Source organism: Tamandua tetradactyla, chromosome 3 (assembly GCF_023851605.1).
Source record: "Tamandua tetradactyla isolate mTamTet1 chromosome 3, mTamTet1.pri, whole genome shotgun sequence".
In the NCBI taxonomy this organism is placed as follows: Eukaryota; Metazoa; Chordata; class Mammalia; order Pilosa; family Myrmecophagidae; genus Tamandua; species Tamandua tetradactyla.
Window position 1 is genome coordinate 101,478,473 of NC_135329.1, and position 23,417 is coordinate 101,501,889.

Consider the following 23,417-nt stretch of genomic DNA (forward strand, 5'->3'; position numbering starts at 1 on the left):
GAAAGGCAAGGAGGCTGCTCTCAAAGAAGTTTCCACGTGCACTCCTGGTGGTGTTCCCTGAGTAGGAGTGGTCATGTGCTGCTGGCCTTCCCTCTGGATGCTGACACTGAGGGATGTGCATTAGGGTGTGGTAGAGGGAGGTGATGGGCATGGACCTCACACTCCATGGACAGGGCAGTAAGTACCCTAGTGCTTCAGTGGTTTGAGTGATGCCAGGGGTGGCATGTTAATTTGCTGTGGTTATTGTAATAAATTGCCAAACTTTGTGGCTTCAAATGACAGAAATGTCTTCTCTCACAGTTCTGGAGGCCAGAAGTCCAAAATCAGTATTTCAGGGCCCACGTCAAGGTACAGACAGGGCTGGGTTCCCTTGGCAGGCTTTAGGGGAGCTCCAGGCTGTGCTCCCAATCCTTATGTCTTCCAGCTTCAGGTGGCTGACACGTTTCCTTGGCTTGTGGTCCCATCACTCCAATCTCCAAGGCCAGCATCTTACATCTCTCTCTGCTCCGTCTTTATATCACCTTCTCCTTTGTCAAGTCTCCTTCTTTCTCCCTCTTGTAAAGAATGTTAAGGCCTTTAGGGTCCACTCAGATAACCCAGGATAATCTCTCCATCTCATGATCCTTAACTGAATCACATTTGCAAGGACCTGTTTTCCTTATGAGGTAACATTTGCAGGTTCCAGGGATTAGGACTGGATATCTTTGGGGGACATTTTTCAGCTTACTGTTGGTGGCAAAGGGATATCAGGAGGTCTAAATTTAATGTGATTGAACAAAAAGCCTATATTCAAATCCCATTCCCATCATTTGCAAGAGGAGCAACCTTGGTCACATTATTTAGCAGCTCAGTCAGATTACTTGGTCAATTTACTCAGCTATCTTGGGCATGATGCCAACCTCAAAGACTGATTGGAGCATTTAGTAGAATGTACTGGGAGTCCCCATTTCAGGGCCTGGTATGTCAATATAAGTCCTTGTAAAATCTAGTTTCCTGTATTGACCTTCATGTTAAAGAAAGAATTCTGGGTGAGGACTCGATAACTAGTTCTCGTCCTTGTTGGGTCACTCACGTATCATCTTGAGCAAATCTCAACCTACTTCCTCATGGTTTTGCCCTAGTCTTAATCATTCCATGTGGTATAAAAGTCTGCGAAATCTCCTCCTGATTGTAAAAATGCATGGACACTTGCATTTTATTCCATCAAAATTGTCTGATGCTGTGTAAAAATGCTTCCATTTCCTTTCTACAGAGTAAAAGTGATGCCCGTGGAAAGGTGACTCCTGATGGCCCTGTGGCTTTGGGGAGACCCTGGAACCGTCCCAGGTGGCCCTGGCTGTGCATATACCCCAGGTGGAGAAGTGAAGACCCAGGAGTACCCCAAGGTCCACGCACTTCTGAAGTTGTTTGCCTTTGACCTTTATTCTATAACAAGTTCCTACAAGAGCAGCTCCAGGTCCTGGCTGCCCGTTATGGTTGGGAGCTTTTGATAAATGTACATGTGGATGGTTTCATCCTTCACCTGTGAGGGCAGAGCATCCTTGGCTGTGGCAATCAATAGATCAGAATGAATTTTTGGAAGAGTGTTATCATGCTCAGCTTTATTTCCAAAAACACACCAAAGAAAAAAAAAAAAAAAACCCAAACCAAAACAAACAAAACAAAACCCTGCTCCAGGGAGGCGAAGATGGCTCTCACTGTGAAATAAACAAAGTTGATGGCTTAGACATTACAGTTGGGATATAGGAGCTGTGGTAACCAATTGTCCCCAGAATCCACTTTCCCGATGCTCATTATGACTTGCCGGGCTGAAATCACGTTCTCCCCATTTTGCCCATTTTAATAATAATAATGAGAATGTTAAAATGAATGTTACAATCTTCTATTGCTCTTGTCTGCAGGGGGCCCTAAGCACTTTATAGACAGAGGCTCATCAATCCCCACCACACATCAGCGAAATGTTGGTAGTAGGTAATATTAGTAATTATATTCAGCTTAGTAAATGCCCCCCTTCTCCCCCTTCCCGGGCTGGAAAGTGTTGCAGTGAGTTGGGGGCAGTGTGGCCTCATGGGTGGGAAGAAAGCTGGGTACTCTGGGTTCTAGTTTGGGTCTCTTGTTTTTTCCTTCCCACTCTGCCTCTGTTTCATCAGTCAAATGGGATGATTGTAGGTACATCTTCTCATCTTGCAGGGATGTTATATAGACAATATTAGTAATAATTATGACAGTAACTTTTGTTTGAGGACTTGCTGTGTGCCAGGTATCCTGAGAGCTTTTTGTGTATGAATCAATTTAATTCTCATAAGAATCCTATGAGGTAGGCACTTTTATTAACTTTATTTTATGGGTAAGCAAATTAAAGCACAGAGAGTTTAAGGAACTTGCCTAAGATAAAACAGCAGTTTAGGGACAGAGGCAGGATTTGAACCCAAGCAGACGGGCATCTAGAGCTTTTGCTATTAAGCACTTCATTAGCTTAAACTTCTATATTGCAGCACAGCAATGCACATATGCACAGGTTCTTATCTGCACACACATATACATACACACATCAAGTACAAGTTTCACTGAATAAAACGTCCATCCATCCTTACTTTAGAATGTGAAATGCATTTTGATATTTTCTATTCTATTCATTTTTCAGTAATAACGCCAGTCTTGACTCAGTAAATTGATTTTATTGCACAGTAATAAGTCATGACCCACGGGTTGAAAAGCTTTTGTCTTTCTCCATACTCCTTCTCAGATGGCTCCTGGGGACAAGCGTTGGACGAGTGATGCAAGGAGTGGCTCGTCATTAGCTGGGGAGGGCATGAGGGTATTGGAGGAGACCAGAAAATGTGAAGTCTGTGGCCACTGGCCCTGCCCCCCACCTGTCCGATCCTGGGGGGTCATTTTGTATCTGCAGTAGTGTCCTTGAGCCTCTAGGTGACGGTGGATAGCGGCTGCCTCTTGTTCCTCTCCCTACTTGCATTGTAATGGTCTTCGGGTGTCTTCTCAGCCATGTGCCTCGGCTTCACCTTATATTAAACCCAGGCTTTTATGGAGCAGCCATGATGTGCTAGACCTGCATGTATTGGGCCTTGTATAAGAGGGCTACCGAGAGGCCCCAGGCCTGGGCCTTGGCTACCCTGACATCGCAGGTCATCAGGGAAGGAAGATAGGTATGAAGGGAGAACAGGGGGACAGCTCAGTGGTGTAAGATGCACAGATTTTGGAGCCAGATAGTCCTGCTTTCCTCTTTCAGGTAATGCAAACTTGGGCAACACTCTTGATCTCTCAGGGCATATCTCTGGGGTTGTAATTGAAATTCCAGTGAGATGGTGCTGGGAAAGGTGTTTGGTGAACTATAAAGTACCATGAGGATGTGAGTAGCTCTTGTCCTAAGTGGTATTGCTAAGCACTGAGAGCCTGGTGCAGCAGGGAAGGGAAGCGTGAGCTGCGGCAGTCAGTGAAGCCTTCCTGGAGGTGGCGGCATTTGAGCTTAATAGTAAGAGGCATTTTCAGTTCCTGGTCTGAAGGAGCATGATTGAATTCAAGGGGTGGAGACAAACAGTTCTGGGAAGTCTTAAACCATGACACATGCTTGTGTATAATCAGTTGATAGCACCACTCAGGTAGGAGACTCCTGAGTCACTTTCCTGTGTTTTCTATGCCCAGTTTGCCTGAGATCCCTGGCAGACAACCCCTTAACTCTCTAGGCCCGAGGTCAGCAAACTACACACGGGGTGAGGCCTGTTTCTGTACAGCCTGTGAGACCTGTGATGTGACAAGAGCTGTTACATTTTTAAAGCATTGTAGGGAAAAAACCCAGAAGAATATTTGACAGTGACTATATGGCACCGTAAAGCCTAAAATATTTACTCTCTGGCCTTTGCTTCCTGTGGAAGCCCGGACTTTGTTCTGAATCACACTTGCTTCATTCTCCCTGCCCTTCAGTCACACCCTAAGAGCCCGCACTGGACAGAAGGCAGAAATACACACCCACCGGCTCCTTCTCTCACGACAGGCTGTCGGGAACCTCCCCGCTCTGCTCCCTCAGCACGTTGTTCATGGCACTGAGCATGTATATTTTAGTTCTTTTGGCATGTGGTGTATCTGTGATTAGTGCCAAATGCCAGGCTCCAGCCCCGATGCCGTTTATAATAACATTCATGAGAATATTCCCCTGCGATGCAGCGCTCCATTTTTTCCAACATAAGCATGTGAGGCCAGACAGCCAATGTGATTTTATGTTCAACCTGGCCATTTGTAATAAGTCTGCCCTGTGAAATTTGATCTAAATATGCAGTTCATCCTGAAAAATCACCATGTAGTCAAACCATTGTTCATTTTTTTAAAAAATCAAGAGAGCGCCGTAGGTGAGGAGCTACTTTTTTGTTTTTGTAGCAAGAGGATCTTGATGACAGACTAATATGCAGCTCAAAATAAAGGTATTCTGGGTAGAAATAACCTTTCAGACATCACTGAGGCAGTATGCCCAGGGGCTCTTGGCAAATGGCTGTGAGGGAGGACAAATTACTTTAACAGTTCTGCTGAAAATATAGAGTTGTCCTGTGCAGGCCACTCAGATGGCTCAGACGTGGCTCTACTTGACAGTGGTGAGACTTTTATTACAGAAAAATTAGATACCTTCTGATGGGTTTGAGATTGTCCTTATCTTTTCCATATAGCGAAAAGCTACCAGACAGAAAGTCAAAGGAACATTCTGATTATCTCCCAGAAAAAGCTTCGTTTTAGGAGAAACACTTTAATTTGCTTTGGATGATTCTTTGAGGGTCACTTCTGAAGTGGTTCTATTCCAATGTAGATTTAGATGGATCAGAAGAGAGAACTGAGTTTTTGAAATCCTATGGAATATGGAGAGTTTATCTGGTTTTCTGAGTTGTCAGGCAGACCTCTCAACATGGCGGCCTAGAAGTGGCCAAGATATGTGTTGGTTGCCTGCTCTAGTGTTGCTATTTTTTTTTTTTTAAAAGAATTTCTATACCATTAGATGGCACATAATGTGTCTGGTTTCTCAAGGGCATCCTCATTGTCTATTGTACTGCACAGGCTGTTTCAGACATTTATCTACAAAGAATTTAGGTTAAAAGTTTGGGTGTTGAATCAAAATAAAGCACCTACTTATCCGCACTCTACTCAGTCATCTCCATAGACCATCTGCCACCAGATTTATTGCTTCCTGAGGCTCAGCCCTACTTCTAGAGAAATACCACAGAGTTCCATTTTGCTGATGCCAGGCTATGAACCCCAGCCTTCAACAAAGGAAAGACAGAGTCCTCTTCATATTGATATGAGGAGATGTTTTCTGACAGTGGTTAATAGTGATGAGTTCAACTGTGGCAGAAAGGTCTGGAAAAACCCCTTTCCACCTGCTGCACAGCTGTCTGAGCTGGGCTTCTTGTCTAGCTGGGGCCATGAAATGCTAAGCTGAGAGCAGAGACTTTAGAGCTGGACTACTAGGGTCCACTCCCCTTTTTTTATGTCCCTTCTTTCTGTGTTTGAACAGATCATGTGATTGTTTAGTTGGAGGTGTGAAGTCAGATGCATGGGTACCTTCCTAGAGGAAGGGATTGGTCAGTTGGGTGATACACTGAGAGAGGGAAGGAGAATAGTAACTGACAGTACCTCACTGGCATTAATTTCTGATCCAGGAGTGGGCATGTAAATGCCATCTCCATGCTTAGATTAATGAATTGATGGACATGGGAAAGAGATCCACTGTTGACAAAGCTTAACAGCCACTTGTCCAGGTCAATGGGAAATGGAAGAATTCATGGTGGGCATGTCTAGGTTTAAACTCTTTGAGTCCCTGGGATTTAAAAAAATTAATGGCAGGGTTTCCATTAAAAATAATAATAAAGAGACTACTGGAATTCAGTTGCAACTGGCAAGAGGATGGAGGTGAAAGAGACTTGCGTTTGCGTAAAGTGAGACTCTGGTGGGACCAGAACCCTCCAGAGGCATTCTCTCTGGCCTGTTCTCTTCTGCCTTCCTGAAGGATGCTGTTCTCTGCCTTTTGAATTTTGCCAGCACAGTTCAGTAGTAACACTAAAAGCTCAGACTGCTCTCACCTGCAGCCAGGCTTGTAAGGAGCTTACCTTGAGTGACAATTTCAATTCATTGATTTTTTTCTACAAATAACTATGGTGAGAGGGGCTCCCCTACCCCTCTGCAGTATGCTTTCTAGGATCTCCCAGTCCAGAAAATGAGACCTGTGCATATATAGGTAACCAGGAGACTGCACCATATGAAGTATGATAGGGCAGACAGTTCCCAGCTTACAAATATATTGCATTCCAAAAGTTAGTTTTTCAACTCCTGGCTTAGAAACTGTATAAATTTTTCTGTAGAAAGCTTTTCATGCATGCATACATTTATTCCGATAGCAAATATTTATGGAGTTCCTATTGTGGAAGGAACTGAAAATGCTGGGAAGAATGACTTAGAATCTCTTTCAAGTAGGGGAGACATTTGTACTTAATAAGCTAGTTTGCAAAGAAATTATGGGATAGGCTGTAAATTGGAAGTGGATTCCAGGCAGGGCCCTAATGAATGGAGTAATTAATGCACCTGTATCACTTCTTTTTCCTTTCTCTTCTCAGCCAACTCCAAACTTCATTTCTTCAATTCATGGAATGTGCTAGGTATTAGGAAGATAACCTGTTCAAACTGATTTAAACTTACATATGACTGACTGTTTCGGGGGGGTGGCGGGGAGTGGTCAGTAACAATCTGAAAGGAAATGTTATGTGTCTTCATGATCTGAGACTCAGCTTCTCCAGGGTCAGGCCATGGAGGGAGACTTTTCAGGCAGACAAGAAAATCTTACCATGTGCTCTGACTCAATCCCATGAATTTCATCTGCTCTTTGGGGACGTTTTGCTGCAGCCCCCATCATGCCCATACACAGGGTGCTTTTCCTTTGTGATGAGCTCATCTTTTATTTGGAAGTCAGGCTAAAGTCCATGTAAAGATAAAAAGCCTGTATAGTCACACCTGCCTTTGAAAATCACTTAAAGGCACCCTCTCTTAATAAATCCAACTGTGGTGGTTTGAAGCCATATGTACCCCAGAAAAACATAGCTCTTATCCCTGTGGGTGTGAACACATTGTATGTAGGACCTTTTGATAGGTTACTTCAGTTAGGGGGTGGCTTACCTCAGTCAGGATGGGTCTTAATTCTATTACTGGAGTCTTTTATAAGTTGAATGAAATTCAGTCAAAGAGAGAGCCATGGGAAGTAAGAAGTTGAGATGGAACCTGGAAGAGAAGGAAGAGACCAGGAGATGTCGCCATGTGTCTTGCCATTCAACAGAGGAACCAAGGGTCACCTGTAGCCAGCCCGAGAATGTCACAGTCTTTGGAGAGAAACCATTGTCTGGAAGATGCATTGATTTGGACATTTTCCTGGCTTCAAAACCATGAGCAAATAAATTTCCGTTGTTTAAACCGATCAGTTTAGACTGATCCATTTCATAGCATTTGTTTTGGCAGTCTAAGGAAGTATAACACCAGCCCAACTATCTTTTCTTTCAGTGTTTGAACAGATCATGTGATTGTTTAGTTGGAAACCAGGTGAAATAGTTGGGGCCATGAAATATAGAAATACAAATCTTTAAATACTAAAATGGCTGACCGAGTGGCAATTTATTCACTCTCTAAGAGGCTGCAACCCATCGAGACAACTATAGATGCCCAGGTCCCATCTCAGATTCACTCCTAGATTCATCGAGTGACATGGAGATCTGCCTGTCCCATCCTTACATTAGGGCGCGATGGCCCCAGTCCCCTGTCCTTTCAAAGGACATGCTTATTGACAAAGAACACACAGATGTCTTTATCACTTGGGATCTGGTTCATGGCCCATAACTGCACATCTACTCTCCTGATTTTGCAATTAACAGGCAATGCCTCCCCAAATTTCTTGCCTTTTATCCTTGAAACAAAAGATGATGGCTTCTGATTCCTCTGAGGTCTCTGGGTTATGCAGCTGCAAAAGGCAAGTCAGACAGTGCTTTGGAGAGCAGGGAAGATTTGAGTGGCAGAATTGCTTAGGTAAGAGGAAAATATAAATTAATTATCTGTCATATTCTTTCTCTCAGATAGGATGAATGCAATAGCTTTGTGCATAATGGAGTATGGTTTCCCAAGAGTGCTGAGCGCCCATTTTCTTCTCTTTTTTTCCTTCAATTTGTGTCCAGAGGTACTCGTGAATTTCCACTGTTGCACATGGCGGCTAAGGAACATTTTTCAATATTAAAAATTTTACATTACTTTTGACTCTGTATAGTTTTAGATGACTTTGGTTCTTTGGCAACTAGAAGGGCATTGAATACTACTAATCTTTTAAAAATATTAGTAGGCTTTTAATTAAAAAATAAGTTTAAAATGAGCTTTGTTGAAATCCGATTTCATTTGTCGGTACATTTTCTATATAATTCATGTTTTGCCTTTTGATTTAAATATAAATTTTAATATTGACTGTAATTTACATTTTGATGAAAGTATGTTCAAATTTTGAACATTAAATATAATGACATTTTAATTTATAGTCCCATAGATCATTACTGTCAATGGAATACACATGATGTTAAAACTTAATTTTTAACAGTATATCTAGCAATTTTGCTCAAATGAAGGTGAGAAAGTCTATGATCAAATATACATTTTTTATGAATTATTTATTGTTTTTTTTTTCTGAGTTTTTACTTTTTGTTTTTTAAAAATGTTTCAGTATTTTACATTGCTAGATGTACAGACTTTATACAGAAGCACAACCCTACGATTTTTGAAATAAAAACAGGGAAATGGTTTAAGGAACTAGAGTTGGTTTGCCTACATTATTGCTTTTAAAAATGGTTTCACTGTATATAATACATACGGAAGTGATCTAAGAACTACTAGAAACATCTTTCAGAAGAATATAGTTTTAATATTTATTTAGTATAAAAGATTTGTGCACAGTGTAACAAATACAATTCTTGCAAATCTGTTTTGAAAATGTGGTGGTTTATTTGGGTTTCATACTCTGAATTACTTCATCCATCAGTTTTTTCACTTCTCTATGTCTTGTAACTGCTCGGCTCATACAGTCCTGAAGTTTAGCTCCAGTCAGCCCACTTCCACCTGGTTTGTGAAGACAACACAGTCTGCCCTCTTCATCCATTACTACCGTTAAGGTCCCAGTGGCCAAATGTTCCTCCTCTCCAGTAGGGTCAACTATGAGTAAAGTGTCATCAAATATGGCAAAGGACGTTGCAACCGGATGAGTTTTAATATCCAAATGACTTTTCTTCTTTAAATTAACTTCTGCTAAGGCAGTTTCTTCATTTATAGTAACTTCAGGCAACTGTACATCTTTAAAAGCAGTTAACAATGCAAAGGTACAGGCATCTAAAATGTTTCCATCATAGTCGAGGCAAATGAGATCACAGTATAGAACCCAAGCGAGCTTTCCTTGAGTAATGCATAAGTCCTCTTTCTGAATTATCTGTGAATTTTCAATGACATCTGCGATGAACTGGCTAGCCACTTGGGCCTCTTCGCCAGGAGGTCCAGATCGAAATCTCGAAGAACACAGTGGTGGGAGATCCACGTTGGGAACAACATATCCTTTATCAGGGGCATCTGCTGGAGGTGCTGCAAATTCTGCTTTAATTTCACATATTACTGTAGTATTTCCCAGCTTCACTAAAGCAGAACCATCTGCAGTACTAATCGAACCTATGCTGACAGTGGTGGTTCTGAATTCACCAAGTTCTCTTCCATCAGGACGGCAGTTCTCTTTCAAAAATCTCCTGTAATACTCCAGAGGTTCCACAGTTCAGGGAAGATAACACCGCCCGCGGCAGCTCACACTCACTTGAAGCCTGCCGCCATCTTCTTATTGTTTTTTATGAGTGCTTTTATTATAGCCCTCATCCAAGCATTGCTGGAGTGTTAAGAGAATACCCAGATGTGTGCGATGATGAGTAAATTCATTTGTCTGACGTTTTGCAACTTTGAGTTCTATAAAAACCATAACCGTATATTTATTTTAAAATTTTGTCATTATGAAGCGATATTTATCAAGAAGGAGGATAGAATATTTTTTATCCAAAAGCTTGTTATCTTGATTTGTGTTCTAGTTTGGTAGCGGCTGGAATGCAATATACCAGAAATGGAATGGCTTTTTAAAATGAGGAATCTTTAAAGTTGCAAGTTTACAGTTCTAAGGCCATGAAAATGTCCCAGTTAAAGGAATGTTATAGAAATGTCCAATCTAAGGCACCCAGGGAAAGATACCTTGGTTCCAGAAGGCCAATGAAGTTCAGGGTTTCTCTTGCAAATATAAAGGCAAATGGCAAATATGGCAACATCTGCTAACTTTCTCTCTGGGCAGTTTGTTTCATGAAGCTCCCCTGGGGCGTTTTACTTCTTCATCTCCAAAGGTCTCTGACTGCATGGGCTCTTATGGTTCTCCTTGCTGTGAAGCTTTCTCCAAAATATTTCCTCTTTTAAAGTGTCATGGTTAGGGACAGGTGTCAACTTGGCCAAGTTGTGGTACCTGTTCATCTGATTGGGCAAGCACTGGCCTGTCTGTTGCAATGAGGACATTTCATAGGATTAGGTCATGAGCACGTCAGCTACATCCACAGCTGATTCCATTTGTAATCAGCCAAAGGGGAGTGTCTTCTGCAATTAGTAATGCTAAATGCAATCATGGGAAGCTTTTTAAGGAGGACTCAGAGGAGACAGGTTCCATTCCTGCTTTGGCTGGTGAGCCTCTCCTGTGGAGTTCATCCAGGCCATCCATTGGAGTCATCGGCTTCGCAGCCTGCCCTGTGGATTTTGGACTCTACGTTCCTACGGTCACGTGAGACAATTTCATAAATTTTATATTTGCAAGTGTTCCCTGTTGATTCTGTTTCTCTAGAGAACCCTAACTAATACATAAAGGATTCCAGTAAACTAATCAAGATCCACCTGGAATGTGTGGCGTCACATCTCCCTCTAATCCAAGGCTAATACCCACAACTGTGCGAGTCATATCCCCGTGGAGGTAATCTAATCAAATTCCCAAACTGCAGTGCTTGATAGGGATTAAAATAAATGGCTGCTTCCATGAAGATAGATCAGGATTAAAACATGGCTTTTCTAGGGAACATAATCCTTTCAAATTGGCACAGCTTGTAACTTTGAAATACTTAGATGGGCCGCCCTTTGTGCTCTTGCTCTGGATTCACCAGTGTAAGGGGTGGGTTTCCCAGGCAGAATCACCCAAACTGTTCAATGATTCCCTAGTCTCAGCAGCAAATTGTTGAATTCTGTAAAGTGACTGGTGTTTAGTATTATGAGATTCAACTCCATTGCATTCTCATTCATCCATGAGCCCTGAGGCTGGATCATACCTACTTGTAGAATTCACTGAAGAGGGTATTATATTGGTTTAAAGCTGTTATATATCCCAGAAAAGGCCATTTCTTTTAATGCATTCCTGTGAGGCAGACCTGCAGTGAGTGGGACCTTTTGTTTAGGTTATTTCAATTGAGATGTGACCCAGTCCATTCAAGGTGGGTCTTAATCCCTTTACTGGAGTCCTTCATGAGAGAATAAAAGACAAAGGGAAAAGCCCTAAAGAAGCTGAGAGACTAGGACACACCCAGGGAAGCTCACAGAGGAGGCCACTGAAACCAGAAGCTGAAAGCAATGAAATGAAGCGAAGCACCAGCCGACAGCTGCCATGTGCCTTCCCATGGGACAGAGGTGCTCCAGATGCCCGCAACCTGCCTTCAGAGTTCAAGTATCATCTTATTGATGCCTTAATTGGGACATTTTCACACAGCCTAAGAACTGTAAATTGTAAGTTAATAAATCTCCATTGTAAAAGTCAATCCATTTCTGATATTTTGCCTTGTGGCAGCTTTATCAAACCAATATAGGGTTTTGAAGGCACCTTTGAAAACTTGGTGCTAATGACTGTGTAATTGTTTAATAGCTCACCATTAATGAGGTGCTCTGAGCTGCCCCTACAAGAGCTGTGGAGGAGAGAATGGTTTAGCAAGTCCTGCTTCCTTTGACTTTGCTGTAATTTCATGCAGAGTGTGGCGGTCCTTCCAGATTTGAATGAACAGAACACCGGAGATGATCCAGCAGACAAATATTGGGTCTGTCCTTATGAAGGAAAAAAAAAAGTCTCTGAGTGTGTGCCCTGTTCCAAGCAGTGCCTGTTTACTGATCACTGGGTGACTTGCACACAACTTTTAGGTGAATCAAGTCTTCTTTTGCCCATCCTCTCCCCAATCCCCCTTTATGAAATTGAAGAAAGGTATTAAAGATTTTTAAAATTAAAAAACAGTCAAATAATTTGTGATCCACCATCCTGACATAACTGTTTTCATTGTTACATATTGGCCGACTCACCTGTATGTATGTATACATCTATACATACATAATTGTGTAGTTCCAATTAGCATGAATATATTATTCGTATTGTGCTTTTTAATTTTAAATGTTTTGCCATCAATTTTTTGTTACACGGAAATTTGAGAGCAAATGAAAGCACTAGTTAATCTTTAGATAGCTTTGGGTTTTCATTATTCCTGTGTCATCCAAATCATACCTTAAAACCCCTACTAATCTCAACGAGCCTAGTAAAATGACTTTGTAATTAAAGATTTAACTAATTGCTGAAGTATAAAGTTAACATTTATTTAAGGTCAAATTTTGTGATATAATAGATTTACACTTAGGGTTAAAGAACCCAGTTCTATGGAACCCCTTATCATTCATGTGTAGAGGACATTTATGCCTGCTTTCTAGGTCTTTTCTTTCATTGTTTTATGAGGCTTTTAAACTGTATACAGGGATTTATAGTTGTGTCTTTGCTTTTATGACAAGTTGTTGGTCATACCTATGCTTCATTTTTCACTAATTTGTTCTCAGAAGAATCTTGAAATGTAACTCTCCAATGCAAGACTGACCCTATGGGGGAAGGATGACATGCCTTCTAGAAACACAGGAGGGTTAGAAGCAGTCCCTGCTGGTGCTTTCTCAGGTCGAGGGAAGGTCCCCTGGGTTGATGGGACATGAAAGTCAGTGGGGAGCCTCAAGAGTAAATGCATTGTCTCTGGGTAGCCCCCCTCTCACAGGAATTCATCCAGCCCCAAGAGTCAACATGGGAAGTTTGGGGGAGGGACAGCAAGCCAGGAATGCTCAGGGTGGGGCTGGGGGATGTATTGAGAAAAGGTGAGATGGGGAGAGCAGAGCAGAGATATGACTCATCAAAGAGGCATGTGGCAAGTTTAAAATAACAAGGAAGGGAAAGTTAATAGATTAAAGTGGATTTTCAAGTCACATAAAAAAAAAAAAACTCTCCTAATTGCTATAGAGATGTCTAGGCTGGAGCAGAAAATTCATTTTTATTGAGAATCTGTACTCAGTGCCCAGCACAGTGCCGGGGCACCCTACATCTACCCTTTCACATTTACCCTTTCATTCATCCATCCTGCACTGGCTTCAGATGTAGCAGTACGTTAGGAAATGGTCTCTGTCTTTTATGCCCCTGTATTTTAATGGGGAAGATGGACAGACAGACACTCATATAAACCAGCTGTTATAATTCAGCACAGAAACCATTAAAACTGTTATGGATGAAGTGCTGTGGGAACATTTATTCATTCAGCTAATATTGAGCTTCTTTGGGCTGGGGATTATATTAAGTGTCAGGGATATAGGAGAGAGCAAAGTCAGTGAAAATCCCTGTTTCTTGATGTTTATGATAAATGATGCCAGGATTTCTCCACAGAAAGGGTTTTGTGCCTCTCCCTGGGAAGGTTTTCTGGATCACATTCTGCCAAGGCTGAGTATGAGGGGAAGAAAAGGAAGAGGGTACAGAGTGGAGGTGGGGGAGGAGGGGTTGGACTGGAAGAGGCGGCGGGGATGGAGGTGGGGGTTGGGGGTGGACAGGTGTTCTTTTAAGATACAGAGGCAGCATGTGAAATACTACAGAGATCCCAAACAATGTGATTAGGTCTTGTACCAATTTGAAACTATTGTGTACCTCAGAAAAGCCATGTTCTTTAATCTTCATTCAATATTTTTTGGTGGGATCTTTTTTATTGAGTTGTTTCCATGGAGATGGGACCCACTCAGCTGTGGGTGGGACATTTTGATTCAGTGGTTTCCATGGAGATGTGTCTCTACCCATTCAAAGTGAGGTTGTTTACTCGAGTCCTTTAAAGGGAACCATTTTGGAAAAAAGCTTCAGAACTCACACAGCCAGACACTTTTGGAAATGCAGAAGGAAAACATACCCAAGGAAGTCCTTTGAAAACAGAAACCTGTAGAGAAAGCTAGCAGACATCTCCATGTGCCTTCCCAGCTGACAAGAGGTGTTTCAGACCCATCAGCCTTTCTTGAGTCAAGTTATCTTTCCCTGGATGACTTAGTTTGGACATTTTTTATGGCCTTAGAACTGTAAACTTGTAACTTAATAAATTCCCATTTTAAAAACCATTCCATTTCCGGTATATTATATTCCTGAAGCTTTAGCAAACTAAAACAGGCTTGAACATAAATTCCACATATAAGGAAAGTAATCATAGGGGTGATTGTCCCAAGGGGTGGATGGAGGGGAGCAGACAAAGTGAGCCCATGAAACAGATAAAGCATTGTGTGGCCTGGGTCCTGGAGGTGCTGATCTTACAGCTTTGATCATAAATTGTTGATTACCTGAATAGGGAGCCTATTACAGTAACCTCCAACCATATCTCCAAACCCTAGTTCTCATTCCCCATCCCATCTCTCCAGTCATTCATTAAGTATTTACTGGCATCCCTATGTCCTGCTCATCTGCATTCCATTGATACAAAGATACACATAATTTAAAGAAAAAACTTTAAGACAAAGGCTAAGTTTGTCCACTGCCAAGGAGGTAAGAGTTTTTTTTTTTTAGGAACAGAAACCAAATCTACTGGGAATATAGAGAAGCAAAGTGACCTTTGCAGTGGTGCTTTGTTATTTAAACACACCCTGTGGTAGTTAGATTCAGGTGTCAACTTGGCTAGGTGAAGGCACCTAGTTCTATTGCTGTGGATATGAGCCAATGGTATGTGAACCTCATCTGTAGCTGATTACATCTGCAGTCGGCTAGGAGGCCTGCCTGATGCAATGAATGATGTTTGATTTAATTGGCTGGATGCTTAAATGAGAGAGCTCAACGTAGTACAGCCCAAGCAGCTCAGCATACCTCATCTCAGCACTCGCAGCTCAGCCCAGGCTTTTGGAGATGTAGAAAGGAATCATCCCGGGGAAAGTTGTTGGAACCCAGAGGCTTGCAGAGAAGGCCAGCAGAGATAGCCCTGTGCCTTCCCATGTAAGAAAGAATCTCAGTTGAGAATTAGCTGCCTTTCCTCTGAAGAACTATACATTAACTAAATAAATCCCCTTTTATTGAAAGTCAATCCGTCTCTGGTGTGTTGCATTCTGGCAGCTAGCAAACTAGAATTGATATTCCTTTCCTTCTTGACTGCCATTCTTGCTGAAGCCTGCTTCCCATTGTGGGTCTTGCAGAGCTCCTGTACTGCTGGCCTGACCCACCCACGTTCACACATTTCTCAAAAGGCTTGTATTATAATACTCACCTGAAACTATGCCTGATGTGTGCCCTCTTAGATTGCCAGCTGCTTGAGAAAAGATGTTTTTCCTCCTCCAAACATGTGCTCCATGGAGGAGATGAGGTTTGTTGGCAGGTTGCTGAGGGCTGATCTCTAGGGAGTTGTTCAAAGCAAGTGGGTGTTGTGACTTTCTGTCCTAACTCATAGCTAATCCCAGATTTGCTGCAATTCAGTGACACGGTGAGGCTCTCTTCCTTGTCACTGTCACGTCTTCCTCTCGATATTTATCCAGATGAAAATGCCTAATAACCTCAGGACACTTTATTTCATATTTCATTAAGTCAGAGCACTGTAATGCATCTTCCAATTCATGCCAAATGCCACCAACTCACCTCTAAGTATACTGTAAGAATCATTCCTTTCTTTAATCGTGTGGCTAAATCTCTAAGTATTCTGAAATTGGTTTTTCTTCCCTTCTGTCCAGAGAGTGCCTCCTCAGGCCCCTCTTTGAGACCCTCCCCTGATGAAATAAGAGGTCAGCCCCTTGTTGCATGGTTTGATGCAAATTATGGGGGGGAGTGTGTAGGAACTTTGCCTCTCCCAGTCGGCTCCCTGCAACAATCCTGCAGGGTGTTTGCAAACTGCCGCTTTTCAAATATCACTGCAGATGGTATTAAACCCTACTTGCAGCCTGATTTGAGCATTGGAGAATAGTCAAAATAAGTGATTGAGTTTCTGAGTAATAGCAGGTGAGTGCCAGCTGGAGCTGTCATCAGTGCGCTGCAAGGTTTCTGCAAATAACCTCCTTCCCCAGCAAAAAATTGGGCCCTGGTGCCCACTTCTTTAATAGAGCTGTTTGAATTTTCATTTGGTTATCTTGGATTCGAGGGATTCACATCAGCACCCAGCACCCACCCCCCACCCCCTACCTTTTTTTTTGTGGTTGTTATTTGTACTTTTCAAAAATATTCCACTTAAGCTCTCATCATCTTTGTTCCTCAGTTGAACTGAGAGCAAGTGTGTTTTTAACGAAGCACAGAAATTTTTTGTGTGTATGTGTTTTTTAGCTGGCCTGGATGTTTGACATTTATCATCACTTTCTGTCTGCTTTCTGCCTGAAACATAAAAGAACCTTGGAATTTTATTTTCTTTCCCCTCCCAGGGACCCAATGTAGTCTTACTTCTTTCTCTTGCCATATTCCTACCTCTCTTGTCTCCCTAACCTTCTGGTATTCCTTGATTTAGTCTTTGTTATATATTTAGTCTCATGTTATATGGGCTTCTGTAAGAGGCCTTTAAAAAGCTTTAGGGCATAAGTGGCTGGCCTGAGTCAGAGAGCTTGGGAAAGAGAGAAGGCGGGTAGAGAGGGTAGATGATAGAATTTGGTCTATCACCTTGCTGCAGGCAGCTCTGGGTCATTAGGCCCTTAGGGCCACCTCTGCTCTTTGTTAGTTCCATTCTCCTTCTGGTCAGAGCCCAGGCCCTAGCGTGGCTAAAGAAGGTCTGATGTGACAGTCTGGGTCTGAGGTTTGTGTGGGGTGTGCTGTAATCTAAGCGAACTGGAAGGTGTCTGCATGGAGCCCCTCTGTCCCATAATTATAAACGTGTCTGCTCAGCCCTTCCTCCCTGATCAGCCTTGAATTGATGCAAAGCAGATGGCGGCCAACAGAGTGCTTCTGCTGTCATCCCCTCACCGCTGAGTCTCACAGAATCCAGAAGTGAGTGGGAGAGACCTCTGCTTCTACTAACACCTACTTTTTAGTGGACGCTTGATTATAGGAGCTCTGCCCGAGATCAGTGCAGTGGATTCATCATTAACCTTCTGAATTCCTGTTTTCTTACATGCATTATTATTCCCTTTGCCTGGGATTTGTAAAAGTTCACCAAAAAAGCACATGAAAAGCCCCTAGCCCAGGGCCGGACACATGGCAGCTTCTCAGTAATTGTTTATTGCTCCTTCCCTGTTTCCTTCTCCTATACCCTCTGAAGTCCCAGCCAGAATGCTGGGCACTAGTAAGTACCTAGGGAATTGATACTGAAGTGAGACAAGAAAGCAATCTGTGCTGTGTTTGAACTTCTTCCCTCTGCTCTGCCAGCCAGCTGAGCTAACATCAGATGAATAACAGGGACAACCATTTCCTTTTTTTTTTGCATGGGCAGGCACGGGAAATTGAACCCAGGTTTCCCACATGGCAGGCAAGAACTCTGCCTTCCGAGCCACCGTAGCCTGCCCAACCATCCTTTTAATTGGAATCCTGGGTTCCAAGGCTTCAAACAGCTCCAGCAGAATGCAGGGTTAAATTTCCAGTTTGCCTATAAAATATTCTAGAACCAACTTGGTGAAAGGCAGCTAAGGTTTCCTTAGGAACCTGACTCTATTTACCTTATATGCTTGATTTTCTTCAACTTTCCATCCAGTTGCCACCTTTTTCTAGGCACGCCAGTAGGGGCCAAAGGGAAAGGACTGGTGAGATCAGGAACTGCCCTGGTCAGTTTGTACAGAGACTGTGAGGGATGGATGGGTCCAGGATGCTGTCTCCAAGAGTGGGGCTGTGGGTAAGCCAGGAGCAGATTGTCACTACGGAGGGTGTGTATTTGGAAGGGAGAATTCAAACATACAGAGGTGAGTATAAGGCCTCTTAAATGTGGACAGGGAGACCAGGCTGCCCATATTCTAACTGGTGTATATTCTTGCTACGTTCTTTTCTGCCTCCAAGTCTTTGCTCTCGAGAGTCCAGCTACCTGACGTGCTTCCCCTTCAGATACTTGTATGGCTCATCTGTCCTCTCGTTCTTGCCTCTGACATCCCCTACCTCCCCTCAGTTACACTTTATCCCCTCCCTGCTATGTTCTTCATAGTATTTATCACTTCTTGCCATTAAACTGTATAGTTACTTGTTTGTGATACATCTCCCCCAGTAGAATATAAGCTCTGTGATGGCAGGGATCTTGTTCATTTTGTTGACTGCTCTATTCTCAGTGCCTTGAGTGGTACCTGGCACATATTTGGGTGCTCAATAAATGTTTGCTGAATGAATGAGTGGGTGGGTAGGTATATGCTGTCGGTATCTGGGGCAACATCAAGTAAAGTAAGGGGTTATTTTATGAAATAGGTCTAAGAGCAACCTACAGGGGAGAAAAGCTGGCAGATTAACATCTTTCATCCTCCACTATATTTCAGTTGGTTATATTATTTTTCTTAGAGTAACTATCATATTGTGAATAATACATGTATCAGCTTTAAATGCTATCATTTGATTCCCAGCTATAGAAAATCAGGAATACCATACCTTCTTCTCATTCCCTTCTAGTGCTTGCTATATTAGATCCACATTGTCAGGGTTTATAATATTTGCAACCCATTTTTAATCATGAAGCCCAAGTTGTTTGTTTTAATCCTATGTTTAAATAATTCAGTGCTCCCCACTAGATTTTTGCTGTTATTATTCATTCATCTCTGGAGCTGATGAAAAATTTGTCCTCTAATAGTTTCATAAAATGGGCTCCTGGGAACATAATGCCTTCAATTCTTGTATGTTCAAACTATTGGTTTGTTATCTCTATAATGAGTGATAGTTTTGCTGGATATAAAATTTTCAAGTGAGTTTTTTTTTACCTTAATGACAAGTATAAAATGTATTACCTCATTGTCTTCTAATAGTAAAGGATACATTGGTAAAATCAGAAGCCTACCTGTTTCCTCTCCCCCAACATAAGCAAGGGTACTTGACTGCTCAAAGGATTCTGTTTTAGTTTGCTAAAAGCTGCCAGAATGCAATATACCAGAAGTGGAATTGCTTTTAAAAAGCAAGTTTATTGAGTTACAAGTTAAAGTTCCAAGGCCATACAAATGTCCAAACTAAGGCATCCAGGAAGAGATAGCTTGATCAAGAAAGGCCAATGGGTCTGAAACCCCTCCTTCTGCTGGAAAGGCATGCAGTTAGCTTCTAGTTTCAAATAGCATCCTTAGGGGTGTTTTCTTTCTACATCTCCAAACCTCTCTGTATCAGCCCTGTGCTCTCTCCAAAATATTTCCCCTTTTAAATGATAGGCAAGACCCAACTTGAATGAGCAAAGTCACATCTCCATACAATCAAAAGGTCATACCCACAATTGAGTGGGTCATTCTCCATGAAACTAGCTAATCAAAGGTTCCATCCTGAACAATATTGAATTAGGATTAAAGGGACAATGGCTTTTCTGGGGTATGCAACACTTTCAACCAGCACAGATTCCATCTTCATTTTTGAAGTCTCATAGATTTACTAGAAGATGGTTGTCAATATTTTTTTTCTTGGATACTCTGTCACCTTCCATGCAGTCTATGCTTTGTATTTCTTGGAAGATTTATTGAATTATTTCTTTAAATATATTTTTATGTCCTTTGCCAGTCATCCTTTACCTGTCATTTAATCTCTAATCCCTTTAAACTCTTCATTTATTTCCATTTTATTTTTTCTCATTTGTCATATTCTTGCCTTCTCTATCCCTCATTGTATTCGTGGCAATTTTGTTTTCTTTTTTGCTGCTTTCAGTTATGCCTTTGTTTATATAGTGGTTTTATTTTTTTTATTTCACTTCTTTCCAGATTTCTGTTAGCTCATGTTTCAAGTTCTTTTGTGTCTTGCTGTAAATTTCCTGAGCTCTTATATATGTTTTATCATGTTTATTTATTTTTTTTTTTTGCAGATGGATGAGTGCTTCATTAAATTAAAAATCTGTGGCAGAGTATTTACTCACTTTTTTTGGTAGTGAATATTCTTTGTTTTTATTTTTCCCATTCTTTTTCTTATTTTTTCTTGCGATATCTTTTTGTAGAGTCTGTACTAACTCCTTTTGATAATCTGGTTTTGAACTTGTTGATTTCTTTTTCCTAGACCAACTATTTGTAGGAAGTTTGTGTCAAGGAGAGGCCTGAGCCATGTTGAATACCAGGAGAGGTTTTCCTTAATTCCATTGTTTTGTGAGTTCTTTCAGCCTTTACTCCTCTCCATCTGATGAAGAATAGCAGTTATGAAGCTGTTGAAGGTGAAAGTCTCTCTCTTCCCCCTGTATATTGGTTTCCAGGGTAGCTATAACAAATTCCACAAACTGGTTGGCTTAAACAACAGGAATTTACCGTTTCACAGTTTTAGAGGCTAGGGATCCAAAATCAAGGTATCAGCAGACTGTGTTTTCTCACGGTGGTGGCTCAGTCTTTGCCTCTGAAACATGACAATTTTGTGTCCTTCTATTTTCTTCTCTGGCTTCTCCTTCTACTTCTGTGTCCAAATCTCCTTGCTTATAAGAACTCCTGTTATATTGGATCAAGGCCCATCCTGGTTCAATTTGGCCTCATCTTAATATGGTCTTTGAAGATCCCATTTACAAGAGAGTTCACATCCAGAGGATCAGGGCTTAGGATGTGAATGTGTCTTCTGGGGACATGATTCAACTCCCAGCACCCTGTCATGTGAAAAGACTGCTCTCTGCACGTGTCTGTGTGGATCCCTATTCAGCCCATCCTTATCTGCTTCTCAGAACAAAATAGGGTCCAGAGAGGATCAGCATTTGCAGCTCAATTCTATTGTTGTAAACAAGTGATATCGGTTATGTACTTCAGGGTGTACACTCATCTTAGAGTGTACTTTTCCATCTGAGAAGATATCCTCTCTCTCCTCCATGTCTCCACTATTTTGGGTGTCTTTCCCTTAGTTATTATTTCCAAGTTCTCTGTCTCCTGGTTTCAGCAAAGGTGGAATTTCAGTTTGTTTTAGACTTTTTTGAAAAGGGAAGAATGAATCCTACTTTTATGCTATCATATTCAAAGGGGGAAAGATCTCAACCCTTTTTTAGGGATACTTTTTCTTCATCAACATAAAGCCTTTCTTTCCTCATCCCTGGTTTCCTGGGAAAGCAGACATTTTCTTTTCCCTATCTTGTCCCTCCCCAGCTTTCCAAGTAGGTCAAATTCCATGCCCCGGAAAGCTTTTTTGAGTCCCCACTGTGCTTACAGTCCTTACTGGGTGTAGCATCTAATGCTTTGCCTTGTAGCATCTTTTTATATGTCTCTATACTTCTTTAAATTGTAGGGCATTTGGAGGCATGCTCTGAGCATGCAACCACTGACTCCTCTCTAATACCTAGCACAATCATGCCATGTGGGAGGGGCTGCATAAATGCTTATGGATTCTTCCTCATCCTCATCCTCTGCCGTGATCTCTGTAATGGTTTAGTTCTGCCTCGTTGTTTCTGAGTTTGTGTACTTTCTTCCTGGGCATTCTTCTTACTGAATTAGGTAGCTGTGTGCCTGGTGAGTATCATATATGATATATATGCAATCATGGAATCTTTATAACACATGCAGTACCTCCAAAAACTATCTGTGCTTAGCATCCTTCTTGAACTTAGATGATATTAGGCAATGCCATTAGAAATAGCCTATGTTATAGTTGTCTCTAAGATTGTAGAGGTCAGTGCTCCTATAATCTTTAGGACATTCCAAAGTGTAAGGTGTCAAACCTAGGCCAGTGATTATCATAGGTGCCCCTCTCCCCCTGAGTTATATCAAAACTTAGGATCAAAAGTGGACAGTTAGTTCAAAAATTAACCAAAAACGCCCTCCTTGTGATCCTGGTAAAACTTCCTAGGAATATGGCTCCCCATCTGCACCCGTGTTACCAGATTCCTAAAGATAATATATTTACCAATGCCTATATTTTAATAGAGGGAACCAGGCACAGGAAGGGAAGTGACTTATTCAAGGTCTCTTGTTTCCTTTGTCTCCTGATCTGTGTTGCTGCTCTTGTCTTTTGTGTAATCCACAAACCACAGAAGGATAGTTTCTCTGTTGGATGAATCAGATGTGTCTGAAGGTCAGTGCACACTAGAATCAGACTTAATGGCTGGGTTGGGTGGAGGGAGAAGACACCATTTTAGAACCAAAGGAACCGTTGGAGCAGAATGGAAAACATGCATTTGACACCAATCAATAAGCCTGTACTCCAGCTAAATTGAGATGCTCAAACTTGATAAAGGGTTAGAGAAGTTCAAATGAATTCCTACCTGAACAGCCTCTTAGATCTCAGCTAGCTGGGGACTCAATAGAACAAACAGTTGCTTCTCCAAATGAGAAAAAAGAGGAGGAAAATGTTAATTTCCAGTTTCTGGGAAGATGTGCTTACAACATGATGGATTTGGAATTCCTGCCAAGTCTCTGTCTTTTATTTTTTTCCCTTTTAACTTCTCTGTTGCTGACATGCCAGTTTTATTAATTTCATTCAGTACTGATGAGGAACCTACCACTATAACCCCACAGTGGAAATAGAGGCCTGGTCAACTCTGGGCAGGGGCTTGATCTGTGTTGGTGCTTCAGGTGTATGGATGAGTAGAGTCAAGAACAGGTTGCCAGTGACATCCTGGAACTCGCTGGTATAGCTGATGAAACCCAGGATTTTGTATAACTGGTAGGGAGAAGGCTGGGACATCTGAGAAGCTTGGCTTATACTGGGCTTGGGATGGAGGAGCTGGGGTATAGAAGGAACAGAGAAAGTATGGATGCTGCCTCTGCTGAAAAAATTCCAAAGCCTTCTGGTACCTCTCATGACTCTGGCCTAGGATAATTTCCTGGGTTCCTTTTGGTTATTATTTTCATTTTACAGATGAGGAAACTGCAAAGCTGATGCATAAAGTGATTTGCCTGTTGAGAAAAAAAAAAGGAGCTCCTGACAAAAAGCTCAGTCTAGAACCCTAGACCTTGTGGTGTTTTCTGTCTCTTTCTGTTAGTATCAGCAGATACTTCCTAAGTACTTGCTGGGTCTCTAGCATGGGGCTGGG

At 41.9% G+C, this 23,417-nt stretch overlaps 1 protein-coding gene and 1 pseudogene across 1 annotated transcript in view; one reads left to right on the plus strand and one right to left on the minus strand.

The window, feature by feature from the left end:
- The window catches only part of GPR39 (G protein-coupled receptor 39), a 247,476-nt gene that overhangs the window by 19,479 nt on the left and 204,580 nt on the right, over positions 1–23,417 (plus strand). The window lies entirely within an intron of this gene.
- LOC143676767 (exosome complex component RRP43 pseudogene) lies at positions 8,999–9,829 on the minus strand (annotated as a pseudogene).